The sequence below is a fragment of the Phocoena phocoena genome, chromosome 3, assembly GCF_963924675.1.
Source record: "Phocoena phocoena chromosome 3, mPhoPho1.1, whole genome shotgun sequence".
Lineage (NCBI taxonomy): Eukaryota > Metazoa > Chordata > Mammalia > Artiodactyla > Phocoenidae > Phocoena > Phocoena phocoena.
In genome coordinates this window covers 59451192-59460271 of record NC_089221.1, presented here as the reverse complement: position 1 = coordinate 59460271, position 9080 = coordinate 59451192, and the positions used below count along the sequence as shown (strand labels likewise).

The 9080-nt window shown below is 40.2% G+C and overlaps 1 pseudogene; it reads left to right on the top strand.

Moving 5' to 3' along the window:
* Positions 1–1197: 1197 nt before the first annotated feature.
* Positions 1198–1732, top strand: LOC136121074 (large ribosomal subunit protein uL22-like; annotated as a pseudogene).
* The last annotated feature ends 7348 nt before the right edge of the window (positions 1733–9080 follow it).

Genomic DNA, 9080 nt, shown 5'->3' with positions numbered 1-9080 from the left:
TACTAGCTCTCATCACCACCTGACTCGTTTGTGTGTTCCCTCACTCTGCACCACACAGAACTTAAGTTTTTCTAGAGCGAGGCACAGATTTTTGTTTTGTTAACAGCGAAGTTCCTACCACTTAGACCAGTGCCTGGCACACAGAGGGTGTAAAATATTTCCTAAATGATGAAATTTTATTTTTCCAGAGCAGCTGGCCTGTTAATGAGTACATGAATGGCCGAAATCTCCTTCAAATTTATAACTCTCATTGGGCCCGGAGATCCGTGAGAAGCCAGTGCTCTGGATCAATAAGACATGAATTTCTAAAAGGGAGTAAGTGGTTCAAAAACACAAAAACATATCCTGGGGAATCGCAGGATAAAACCCCAAGCAAGCTGGTTTGTGGAATTAATACTGGGGGTTAGGACAAGTGAACAATTACCATTCCGGAATTATCAGGCCCTCTGCCATTCCTCTGAAAATGTGCCTGGCATTGGGTTATGGGCTCTGTAACTCCGAGGGATTAGGGAAAATACTTTCCTTTATCATTTAGGATAGCATCATGCCCCCCCATGAGGTTGAAGCGGGGTCTAGGAAGCATCTTAGCAAGGGTTGGCCCAGACACCCTTCCGTATGTGCTTTCCCTCCAGAAGGAGCCTAAATGACTGTGAACGCAGCTCACCAGTTGTACAACTCAGCTCAACAGGGGTTCACACTTGATACTGGCAGCCTTTTCTCCCAATGAGCACATTTCAGAGGAAAGTTGCATATCACACGGTGCTTATAATGATGTATCACAAAAAGATCTGTATACCATGTAGGTAAGGAAAAGTCTAGCAATGCTGACCAAAACTAGAGAGGCTTAAAACAAGGGGAGGTGGAGGGAAGAGAGGAAGGAAGGAATTTCTGCTCTCTGAAAGACAGGAGAACTTACATTCTCACTGGTATGCCCCACTGCCTCTGTGAAAAACGTCCCCCAAATAACTTTGATGCAAGCTGATGTGGAGGCTGATCCACTACTGACCTTAAGATGTTTCCTTTACCTAACCCAGATGCTATCATTTAGAACTAAAACTGGATCAATTTTTCTCTAGTCTCAGAGGTTAAAGACATTATGAAATTATTGAAATGAAGAAAGTTAAAGAAAGGAGAATCAGAGAATAAGAATTTGTAAGTCTCCTTTTTCCGGTAAGCGCCCTGAGGTTACCTCTAAAAATGGTTCGCTATTCACTTGACCCAGAAAACCCCACAAAATCATGCAAGTCAAGAGGTTCAAATCTTCATGTTCACTTTAAGAACACTCGTGAAACTGCCCAGGCCATTAAGGGTATGCATATTTGAAAAGCCACCAAGTATCTGAAGGATGTCACTTTAAAGAAGTAATGTGTGCCATTCCGTCGTTACAATGGTGGGGTTGGTAGGTGTGCCCAGGCCAAACATTGGGGCTGGACGTACGGGTCAGTGGCCCAAAAAGAGTGCTGAATTTTTACTGCACATGCTCAGAAATGCAGAGAGTAATGCTGAACTTAAGGGCTTAGATGTAGATTCTCTGGTCATTGAGCACATCCAGGTGAATAAAACCCCCAAGATGTGGCTCAGGACTTCCAGAGCTCGTGGTCGGATTAACCCATACATGAGCTCTCCCTGCCACATTGAGATGATCCTTACTGAAAAAGAGCGGGTTGTTACTAAACCCGAAGAAGAGGTTGCCCAGAAGAAAAAGATATCCCAGAAGAAACTGAAGAAATAAAACCTTATGGCCTGGGAATAAATGTCACAAAAAATAAATGCAAATAAAAGTAAAAAAAAGAAAAAGAATTTGTAAGTCTCTCAGACTGTCAGGGGACAGAGGTCTAACAGGCAGGGCTAACCAAGCTCTCCTCTGCATGGACCCAGATAAAGTTGGGCCACAGCCACGCTGTTGTTTACTTGCCATCTGTGGCTCCTCTCTAACCGTCGTATTAACTGTTTGCAGCAGAGATGGTCTGCAAAGCTGAAAACATTGAATATCTGGCCCTTTACAGAAAAAGTTCGCTGATCTTCGGTAGCTATTAAAGGAGCAGCGTGACTTACCAGGCTATCGTGATCTTACTGAAATATTTCTGAGGACTGTGTAACGCCCTTCACTTTGAGTCCCTCTTTATCAAGCAACGTTCTGAATGTAATTGGGCTTCTGGAGTATGTTTCTCTATTAAAGAAAGAGGATGTGCAGACTTGCTACACGGATTTCCAAACATCCTGGACAGTTGTATTTCTCACTATAAACTACTAAGCTGGGTTTCTGCCACAGTCTCTCATAAATTCACATGGTACGCAAGTTTTCAGGGGGTCTAGCATCCCTTTATATTAGGTCCAGAACTGCAGGACTGGAAGACTGTGTTCTGGACCTGAGATGACCCCTCGGAGTCCGAGCCCCACGCTCTGACCTCACACAGCAATCACACTCACATCCCTTAGCGTATCAGGGAAGAATTTGAGCCAGGAGTAGCTTTGGTATTTGTGAACTTCAATTTCTAGGCCTCTTACCTCTTACTTTTTTTTTTTTTTTGGCTGTATTGAAGTAATTACATGAATACAATTTTAAAAATCAAATAGAAATACAGGATTAAAACAAAAATAACAGTCACCTCCCCAAGGTCCTCCTGATCTCCAATTCCCACTACCCAGAAGAACAGTTTTCAAATCTTCTCATTGTATTTTTTCATATTTGCCTTCATAATTCTAAATAACACGCTAAATCATGCTCTTTGCAGGACAGTCATATCAAGTAAATAATGGGTCCCACCCCCTTTTTTTAAACAATCCTTTGGAGTTGTCCTACTCTGTGACCCGCACTGACTGATCTCTCGGCTTCTGTACAACTGTAACCCTGTAGCTTCCGTTCAGCATTGTTTGGGGGCTTCCTACAGTCTCCTGTTTGAGTTTCTCATTTTCTAGACCCTGTGTCTTTTCACTCTGAGTTGATGGAGCACATCTTTCTGTTGCTTCATGAGAAAGAATGAATAGAAGATAAAATTTTCATTGCCTTGCCTGTTTGAAAAAGTCTTCATTATACTCTGACATGTGACTGGTAGTTCATCAGGGTATGAAATTCCAGGTGACAATCCTGTCCTCTCAGAAGCTGTAGGCATTTGCCCATTGTCCTCTAACTTCCTGTCTCTCTGCGCCATTCTAATTCCTGATCTTTTGTATGCTTTTGAGGGCTTCTCTTTTGCTCAGGTGTCCTGAAATTTTGTCACAATTTACGTTGGTGTGGATCATTTTTTAATTCATTGAACTGGGCAGTTAGTGGTCCTTTTAAATCTAGAGGTCCATACGCCTCAGTTTGGGAAATTTTCTTTTCCTTTTTCATAACTTCCTGTCCTTTTTTTTGTCTCTTACATTTTCTATCTCCTTGTCATTTTGTTCAGCTGTCTGAAACATTTCCTCTATTGTATTTTTGATACAATACTTGTCACCTTCTAGTGACATTCTTATTTCTGCTAGCATGTTTTTAATTCTAAAAACCTTATTCTCGGGCTTCCCTTGTGGCACAGTGGTTAAGAATCCACCTGCCAATGCAGGGGACACAGGTTTGAGCCCTAGTCTGGGAAGATCCCACGTGCAGCAGAGCAACTAAGCCCGTGCACCACAACTACTGAGCCTGCGCTCTAGAGCCTGCGAGCCACAACTACTAAGCCCATGTGCCACAATTACTGAAGCCCGCACACCTAGAGCCCACGCAACGAAGAGCAGCCCCCGCTCGCCGCAACTAGAGAAAGCGTGCGCACAGCATCGAAGACCCAATGCAGCCAAAAATAAAGAAAAGAAAAGAAATCAACTCCTTTTAAAAATAAAAAAGTAAAAACCTTATTCTCTAAATTAAAAAAAATTTTTATGGCATTCTGTGGTTTCAGCAATGGAGTATCTTCTCAGATCCCTTTGAGGGTTTTAATTATAAATTTTTTAACATTTTCTTCTGTTCCCTGCATTGTGTGCTTTCTTTGGTTCCTTTTCTCCCTTTATTTTAGTCTCTGTTTCATAGTGGATGCTCCCTCAATCTGGTAATCCATTGCTGGAAATTCAAACTTAAGAGTGAGGCAACTACTTGTTCTTACCTTTTGATAATAAAGGAAGATGATCCAGAAGTACTTTTCCACCAAAACAATTAGAAAACTGGAAAAAAAAATAGGAAAATACTACTTCCAGACATTGGACAACAGGCAGCACAGAACTGTGATCTCTGTGGAAAGGGGAACAAGTGGGGTAAGCCTCACTACCATCTTGGTTTTCTGCCTGGAGACAATGCCCAGACTGTGGGACAGGAAGGAGAAACCTAAACAGAGACTGGAGTCTGGAGAGGTCAAGGTGACTAAAATTTTCAGGGCAGAGTACTTAAAAGGTAGGAATTACACGGCCATCCAGAAATCTGCATAGGGTCTCTCTTGATAGGCTGAGCACCAATCTGCTTACGCATATGGTGAAATTCCACTGGACAACAATGGCAAAGAATAATTGAAATAGAGCTATGAGATAAATCTCAGATCTCACAGGGCTGAAATCCTTTCAAGTACCCACCAGAGTAGAGAGGTCTCATTGAATACCTACCTACCCGGAGCATTCCGTAGAGATCCCAAAAGGACCTTGACTTAAAAGTGGGGCTAAATTGGCTTTAGGATAATGGTTACTCTAGAACTCCCTTAAAAGAGCGAGAAAACAAATTTCAAAGGGATCAAACTAATCCACAAGTAACTTAAACTGCCTACCATAAAAAGTTCAACATGCTTTGAAAGAAAATAAAACCAGCACTTGGTGACATAAAATTCACAATGTTTGGCATCCTGTCAAAAATGACCAGCCATATGAAGGAGCGGCAAAATGGGGCCCTTAACTAGAAGAAAAATCAGTTATTAAAAACAGACTAAGAAATGATAGAGGTGATGGAATGAGCAGCAAGTACATTAAAACAGCTGTTATAAATACGTCCCATATGCTCAAGGATATAACAGAAAATCTGGACCTGATGGGAAGAGAAATGAAAGATATATAAAGATCAATGGGAGTTTTTTAGAGATGAAAAATATCTGAAATAAAAAATATACTGGTTGGGATTAACTGATTAGATACTGCAGAAGAAAAGATCAGTGAACTTGAGGATGTAGCAATAGAAACTACCCAAATTGAAACACAGAGTGGAAAAAAAAAAAAAAGAAAACATTGAACAGAGCCTCAGTGAACCATGGGACAATATCAAGCTAACATACATGCAATGGGGGAAGGGGTTACAAGAGAAATATTTGAAGAAAGAATAGTCAAAAAAGTTTCAGATTTGATTAAAACTATAAACACACTGATCCAAGAATCTCAATGAAATCTAAGTAAAAGTAACAAAGAAAATCATAATCAAATTGCCAAAAATCAATAAAAAAGAATCTTCAAAGCAGCCAGAGGAAAAAAGCAAACTCTACACACAGAATGAAGATAAAAATTAAAGCAGACTTCTCATTAAAAACTGCACAAGACACACTGAAAGAAAGAAAAGTTCAACCTAGAATTTTACATCTATCAGAAATACCTTTTTAAATTAAAGGCTTTTCAAACAACCAAAAGCTGAGAAAATTCATTGCCAGCAGACCTGCAATACAAAAGAATGTTAAAAGAAGATCTTCAAGTAGAAGTAAGTCGACACCAAATGAAAATTTGGATTTACACAAAAGAATGAAGAATGCTGGAAACTGTAAATACGTAGATAATTATAGAAAACATGGTTTCCTTATTTAAAATTTTTCTTTAAAAGATAATTATTTAAATTTCTAAAAATTGAAACATGTTGTGGGGTTTAAAACATCATTAAAGTAGAATCTATGACAGTAGCATAAAGAATGGGTGGTTTTCTGGAGAATGGAAGTATTCTCTTTTAAGTTTCTTAAAGTATACTTTTATTTGAATGGAGGCTGTGATAGGTTAAAGACATAAACTGTAAACCCTAGGGCAAATATTTAAAAATTTAAAACAACAAAGAGGTATATCTATTAAACCAATGGTGGAGATTAAATGGAATCATAGAACATACTAAATTAATTTAAAAGGAGGCAGGAAAAGAGGGAAAAGGGAACAAATAACAATGTAGAAAACAAATGACAAGGGATTTCCCTGGAGGTCCAGTGGTTAAGACTTTGCCTTGCAATGCAGGGGGTGCGGGTTCAATCCCTGGTCAGGAGCTAAGATCCCACATGCCTGGTGGCCAAAAAACAGAAACACAAAAACAGAAACATTATTGTAACAAATTCAATAAAGACTTTAAAAATGGTCCACATCAAAAAGTCTTAAAAAAAAAAAAACAACAAATGACAAGATAATAGATTTAAACCGAATTATAATAATAATCAAATTACGTGAAAATTAGCTAAACACCCCAATTAAATGTAGACATTATCACACTTGATTGTGAGGGGAGGAAGAAAAATCCATGTCATATAGCTTTTTTTTTTTTAATGCTGTCTTTACCCAATCTTGAGACCTGGCTAGAGGCCAGTCAGTTCCCCTTCTTGAGCAGCTGATAAAATCCACACCCCAATCACTTCCTTTTTCGGGGCTTTCACACTCCTGGCCACCATACACCAGCCCTAATTGACCAGCAGCCAGACACCAGACAACTTGGGACAGCCCTTGTGCCCCAGAGCCCTTGAAATTATTTCAAGTAGCCAGTCCACTGGGAACCTGAAAACCCTAGCTAACCCCATGCAACTTACCATACGTAAACTGTCTTCTACAGCTCCAGCTTGCCGTAACCCCTGGTGCAGATCCCTGTGTGGCACTGACTGGCAGTCTGCTCTCCTTTGGACCTGTAAGTAACAGAGTTCTGCCTTTCAGCTATCTGAGTGTCACTGTGTTGTGTCATGCCATCAAAAGAATCTTTAAATCTTATAAAACAACCCATCTATATGCTGTCTATAAGAAACCTACTTACAGTATAAAAACAAATAGGTTAAAAGTAAAATCATGGGAGGGCTTCCCTGGTGGCACAGTGGTTAAGAATCCGCCTGCCAATGCAGGCGACACGGGTTCAAGCCCTGGTCCGGGAAGATCCCACATGCCGCGGAGCAACTAAGCCCGTGCGCCACAACTACTGAGCCTGTGCTCTAGAGCCCACGAGACACAACTACTGAAACCCTTGCACCCCTGCTCCACAAGAGAAGGCACTGCAATGAGAAGCCCGTGCACTGCAACAAAGAATAGCCCCACTAGAGAAAGCCCATGTACAGCAACGAAGATGCAACGAAGACCCAACGCAGCCAAAAATAAAATAAATAAATGTATTTTAAAAAAAAAAAGAAAAAGAAAGCTGGGGGGCGCTGTATTGGAGTATATTCAGATAAAGTAATATCCTTTGAACAAAGAATATTAGGGACAAAAAGATATATTTCATAATGATAAAGGGAACAGTTTGTCAAGAAGACAACAATTCCAAGCATGTTGGCACACAATAACATAGCTTCAAAATACATGAAACAAAAACTTTTGGAACTTCAAGGAGAAGTAGACAAAGTTAAAATTTTTGTTGAAGATTTTAATACTTTCTCAATAATGAATAGTTGAAGTTGACAGAAAATGAGTCAGCGTATAAACAATTTTATAATACTCTCAACTGATTTGACCTAATTGATGTTTATGGAATATTCCACCCGACAACAGAGTACACATTCTTTTCAAATGAACATAGAACATTCACCAAAGTAGAACATATTGTGGGCCATAAGACAAGTCTCAATGGATTTAAAAGGATCAAAATGCCGCAAAGCATAGTCTCTGCTCAATAGAATTAAATTTAAAGTCAGTAGCAGAAAGGTACCTGGAAAAAAACCCCAAATAGTTGAAAATTAAGCAGCATATTTCTAAATAAGAAGTCAAAGAAGAAATCACAAGAGAAATTGGAAATATTTTGAACAGAATGAAAATGAAAACCCATATATCGACATTTGTGGGACACAGCTATATAGCAGTGCTTTAAGGGAAATTTATAGCATTAAATGCTTCTTTGAGGAAAAAAGAAAGGTCTAAAATCAGTGCTCTACAGTTCCACTTAAGAAACTAGAAAAAGAAGGGCAAGTTAAACCCAAAATAAGCAGAAGGGAAATAAGGTGACAAATCAATGAAATAAGTAGGAAATGGGCAAAGAATAGAGAAAATCAAACCTAAAACTTGGTTTGTGAAAAGATCAGAAATGAAGCACTTCGAAGAAGCTATTGACCCATAGGTTTCACTGGTGTTTCTGTCTTGGCTGAGCATTAAAGTCCCCTGGGGGAACGTAAAAAAGCTCTGATCCTGGGCTGTACTTCTGACCAATTACATTAGATCTCTGGAAGTGGAACCTAGGTATCTGTATGTATGAAAGGTTCCAAGTGATTCCAGTGTGCAACCAAGTTTGAGAGCCACGGCTGAGAGATCAAGCAAAGCCCTACCCTATCATACACTTGTCAGTATCCACCTTGGGCTGGTCAGTCTCTGGATGAGAAACCTCTCATCTCTTGCATGGATTATATGTGTCTGGCTGCTGGTGTTCTAAGAGTGAAGCAGGAGAAGGAGGCTGGGATCTCTCCCATTTCATCTGCAGACCTTCACCCAGTTTCAATATGGTGTCTCAGCCCTACTTGGGTCCCCTAAGCCAGGTCCTCTCTGCTTCAGTTTCAGGAGTCAATCTTGAGTTTCCTGCCAAGCTGCAGAGGCCGTCATCTGGCTGTGCTGGGTGAGGAAGGGAATCTAGGAGGCTCACTGGGCCCGTGTATTCAATCAATCTTCCAGTTTCAGCCCTATTCTTCACCCCTATTCTTCACCCCTGCTTCCAGATTCCTAAGGCTTTTCAGGGTTCTGAGCAAATGAACTACTTTCTTGCTGGCTTCCCCCACTGCAGGCTTTGGTTTCTGTTTTCTTTGGTCTGATAAGTCAGTTAACATACTCCAGCTCCCCCCAATTTTTTTCTTTTGAGTTATCGTGTCTCAGTTACCTCCATTGCCATTCTCTTGAATGGCAATCAAGAGATTTATGGCTCTCATTTATGGCTTTTTTTCCTCCTTTACTATTATTTTAGTGGGATTTCAGAAGACAGTGGAGATAAAACC